Genomic DNA, 5,102 nt, shown 5'->3' with positions numbered 1-5,102 from the left:
CCCGTTTCAATGCTGAATTATTCAATCCGTGTCATATTGAGACAGAATCAGACTTTGGTCCAGGGCTCAATACTGAACAGCAGCCACTGTTGCTGTGGTACCCCCCCCCCCCATACACATACACCATCATACTCCTCTTAAATACCAACATTACTCTAAGTAACAATAATTACCTTTATTGAACTCAAAGTCTCACAAGCCGTAATGCAGGAGAAGTTTGGTTTAGGCATAGGCAACAATCACAAAAGCATAAATCTGGAAAGAATCCTGTTTCACATGGTAATTCTCAGACAGGATGTGGATCCCAAGGAAGGGATGCTCATCAATCATCAGGGAGCCACAGACCTCTTAATGCAGGTCAGAAGCAGCCCAGAAGCCTTGCCTCTTTGCTGCCCTCTGGAGATAGTCAGAGGTCATCTGTTCATCTCTCTGTCAGAATGAAACCAATGACAGGTGGATCAGGACAACAATATCCAGGGTTTACAAAATTCTCCTTGTTATGGTTCCTCTTTTCCCAGACTGCATTGTGAAATCCCACCACATCAGAAGGAAGTTGTACAGGCAGAGATGTTAAACCTTCTAAACAAAAGAACCATCCAACAGGCTTTACCAGCCCTGAAAGGATACAGATATTATTCCAGGTACTTTTTATGCCAAAAAATACAAGGGGCCTCGGACCAGTTTTGTATGTAAATGGCTTAAATAGCTTCATCTTCAAGAAAACCTTTCACATGGTCTCAGTGCAATAATTCCTTTCACGTCACACAGAATGAGAATTGGGGGGGGGGGCTTTGTGTGGACCTCCAGGATATAAAAATTCAAAAGGAACCTAGGAGGTTCCTATATTTTCAAGTCAGGGCTAGTCACTTTCAGTCTATTTGACCTCACTTCAACCCCCAGGGTGTACACCAAATGTATGTCACTAGTTACAGTTCACATAAGAATTAAGGGAGACAAAATGCTCCTATACCTGGATGACTGACTTATAACCACCCAATCTATTCAGCAACTGGTGCCGGGAAGGGAGTCTCTGATCAAGATGTTCCAATCTCTGGTAAAAAAAATGGATATGATAAAGTTACATCTATAACCTACAATGCTGTTAACATACATAGGCTGTCGTTTTGACACAAAATTTTTCAGAACAGGACACCATAAAGGTTCATAGGTGTGTACTAGGCTAATGGCCCTGGAGCCTTTACAAGCCAAGCCCATAGGATTACCCTTGCATCGTGCCACCTGACCTTAGTTTCTAGTGCCTCTGTCAGAAGAGCCACTGGAGTGATCCCCAAGGTAAATTTTCTATTTCCCATCCACTCATCAAGATTTCTCTTGAAAAGGGCCAGTGAGGTGCTCTGCTTGACATGTATGGGAAGTCTATTCCATAGCATTGGCAGTCTCTGGGTTATAAACCTGTCCCTCCAGCATGTTCTGTTGATTGTGATAATGAGGTTGAGGTCTCTGGAGCGTGTGGTGCGGAGGGATTGAGATTTCTTTAGATATAGCATTTCTAACAGAGCTGGGTCAGATGTGGCTTTTTAAGTCAAGCAGAGATCACCTCTAAGTAGGCAATATGAGAAAGAGAATAGTTGGAGTTTTTTAAGTCTGTCCATATAAGACAAGTGTTTATGGCCTAGGATCCTCTTTGTGAGGTACTTTTGTGGCTTCTCCAGTTGTTGCAGGTGAATAGTGAGGTACATGCCAAATGGGGCATTGTACTCGATGACTGGCCTAATGAGGGAAGAGTAGAGGGAGACAATGACCTCTTTCTTCCTGGATGCAAAACTCATAATGAGATGTGCCACATAGAAGGACTTTCTGACCACAGTGGCAATGTGGTGGTCAAAAGAGAGGTTATTGTCAACATGTGTTCTTAGATCCCTTATAATGGCTTCTGTGTTCACTGGACTACCATCGATGTAGTAATTCAAGGGAACCAGGTTTTTCCCAAGGGGGATGATGACAAACTTTTTGACACTGAGCTTAAGGCCATGGTTCTGACACTAGTCGTTGGTCTCATTGAGGCTTTTCTGCAGGATGTCACGATCACTTGGGGAGTTAATAACAGCTCCCAACTTGCAATCATCTGCAAACTTTGTCAGCCAGAGTCCCTTCGTGTTGACCTGGAGTTCAGAGAAGTACATACCAAACAGGAGAGGAACCAGGACCGAACCCTCTGGGACTCCACTTGTGACTGATCAACAGTCTGTCTTGGAGTCAGCTACTTTCACACTGTGGGTTCTATCTGTGAGCCAGTTTGCAACCCACCTAGTGATATAGGGGTTGATGCCTAGCTTAGTGAGTTTTTCTATGATTCCTGAGTGGGGAATGGTATCAAAGGCCTTGGCCAGATCAAGGTAGGCTGTATGAACCACCTTGCCTTCATCCACAGCTCTGGTGACTGACTCAACGAAGTTGAGCAGGCATGATCTACCCTTCACAAGGTCCATGATGATGCGTTCCATAGCTTTGCATTTCAGACTCATCAGGCTAATGGGGAGATAGTCTGTATTTGCTCCTTCCTTGTGGAGAGGGATGACTGCAGCAGTGTGCCATTTGGTAGGGACAAAGCCTGAGATGAGGCTGTGATTGGACAGGGCACACAGGTGAGGTGCCATTTCACTCTGTAATTCATGTAGAACACAGCCAGGGATATTGTCAGGTCCCATAGAAGCTGTATTCTTGGCCTTAGGCAGTGCTGTTTTAACCTGGGCAGCAGTAATACTGGGTGCCTGGCAATCTACTGGTATTGTGATTGGTCCTTGGGGGAGTAAAGTTGGCAATGAATCTGTTGGCCAGTATATTGGCAATATCTGTTGGCTCTGTATAGGAGGTACCATTGTGCAGTAGCTCAGAGCAAATCTGGGTATTGCCTTGGAGATCCTTTACATAACTATAGAAGGCCTTGTGGTTGTCTTTACTATCTGCTGCAATTCTGTTTTCATAGCTAGCTTTAGAGGATTTGATGAGGGATCTCAACCTTCTGTTGAGGCTGATAACAGAGTTTTTCCAGTCTTGGGGCTTCACCTTATTCTGCATCAGTTTCCTCCTTCTGTTGTAGAGTTTGTTTATGGCCGGGGACCACCACATTGGCTTCCTTTTTTTGAAGAGAGTGTCTTGGTTCTATTGGTATGGCGAGATCTATGCATTTGTGTATGTGTTCGTACAATTCATTGGTGTATGATTCGGCGGTCATGCAACTATTCTCCATTTGCATGGGTGCCGTGAAGTTAGCCACCTCTGTTTTTAGAAACCCAAAGTTAGCTTTGGAGAAGTTTTTCTTGGTGGTTAGCTTTGTTGGGGGGGGGGGGATGTGGATTTCCAAGGTGATTAGTTTGTGGTCGAATCTAACCAGGGAGGAGCTGACTATTGTTGTAAAGCAACGGTCGCCCATATTAGTAATGACCAGGTCAAGGATGTTTCTACCTCTAGTGAGGGTAAGAATGAGCTGGTCCAGGGCATTGGAATTAATTGATTCCAGAAAGCATTGGGCAAGTGTATTAGTAAATGAGTAGTTTTCCCAGTTAATGGAAGGGTAGCTGAAGTCGCCCAGTATGAGAGTGTTAGGTTGGACCCGGGGTGCTTAGGAACGTGAAGTGTGAGTCTTGGGACATGGTTGGGGACCTATAGCAGGCTATGATGTGAATTGCTGTCTTACCCAATGTTAGCTGCACCTGAAGTATCTCAGATGCATTATGTTGGGCTACCAGTCTGAAGGTGTGAGCATCCTTTATGAATATGGAAACATCACCGCCATTGGAGCTTCAGTCCAAGTTGTGGGGCCGAAAGGTGTGGAATGAGTTATAGCATGGTAGTGCAGGGATGCTTTCTGCTGCCTTGAACCAGGTCTCTGTTACAGCACAAAAGTCAGTGTCCTCCATTTTAAGGAGTGCTTCAAGCGAGTGTATTTTGAGAGTTAGACTTCTAGCGTTGAGCAGCATGACCCTCAGATTGCATTTGTTTGTTGCTGTTACGGTGGTAATTTGGTCTTTGGAACACTGCCTAAAAAAGGCACTATAGGGGTGGCAAGAGCCTTGGCCAGTATCCAGAGGCCCAGGGGAGACAGATGCAGGCCATCTCTGGCAAAGCATCGAGGTCTGTCAATCATGTCATCCCAGGCGGACAGATACTGGATCCCCTTAGAAAGACACTAGAAACTTAGCCAATTTCTGAAATCAGTCATTTTCTGCTTGTACTGTGGTATAATTCTGGGTGATGGTAGGATGCTGCTCAGGGCTAGGGTCATACCCGCCTGGGCTACAGAATCCAAGAGCTCCTCCATGTCTCTTTTCATGTAGTCCAGGGAGGTATGTCTTAGGTCATTCACACCCACATGTACAATGACAGAGTCATATTTGTACCTGTTGTTGAGGGACCTGAGTGCTTGCATTATGTGGAGGATCCTGGCACCTGACAGGCAGCTGACTGTTACTTTCTCCTTATTCAACCTAGTGAGTGGGACATCAGTGTGCCTGACTATCGAGTCACCTATGACTAGTGTGTTGGGCATGCTGTTTTGCCTCAGGGGCTTTGGTTGAGTAGCACACTGTTTAGGAGAGTTATGTGTCTAATGATTAGTGTTGTGTTGTGGTGGTCGTGTGTGTTTCTGCCTTGGAGGTCTCTGCTGTTTGGGTAGATTTTTATTGAGAGCTTCAGCAAAGGTGGGTGTGTGGTTTGTGTTTTTATGTGAAGACAGTGCTGGTGTGTGTTCTGGAGGGCTATGTGTTCCATGTGGTATGGTGCAAGTGCTGACCTTCTCCTCCTGACCAGCTATTCTGGTCCTGGCTGGAGAGTGCGTGGCTTCCAATTTGGATATATAAGCACATAGACTAAGTTCAGCATCTGCAAGCTCAGGTTTCATCTTTTCTAGCATCTGCCTCATCTTGGTGCATCTTTCAATGAAGGCATTGAGTCTCCTGCAAATGGTTCCTCATGCTATATACCAATATAGAATTTTTCTGTGGACCCTTTGGGTCTAATGTCCTCAGAATGCAGATTACCTTTTTCACCAAATCCACATTGCTTGTTTATGGTGGCTAGATAAGAACGTTTTTTTTCCTTTGGTGATATTTCCATATATCCCCTTCCATGGTAACATAAGC

This window comes from Protopterus annectens, chromosome 9.part0 (genome assembly GCF_019279795.1).
Source record: "Protopterus annectens isolate FY-2018-M chromosome 9.part0, PAN1.0, whole genome shotgun sequence".
NCBI lineage: Eukaryota > Metazoa > Chordata > Ceratodontiformes > Protopteridae > Protopterus > Protopterus annectens.
This window is presented reverse-complemented; position numbering follows the sequence as displayed.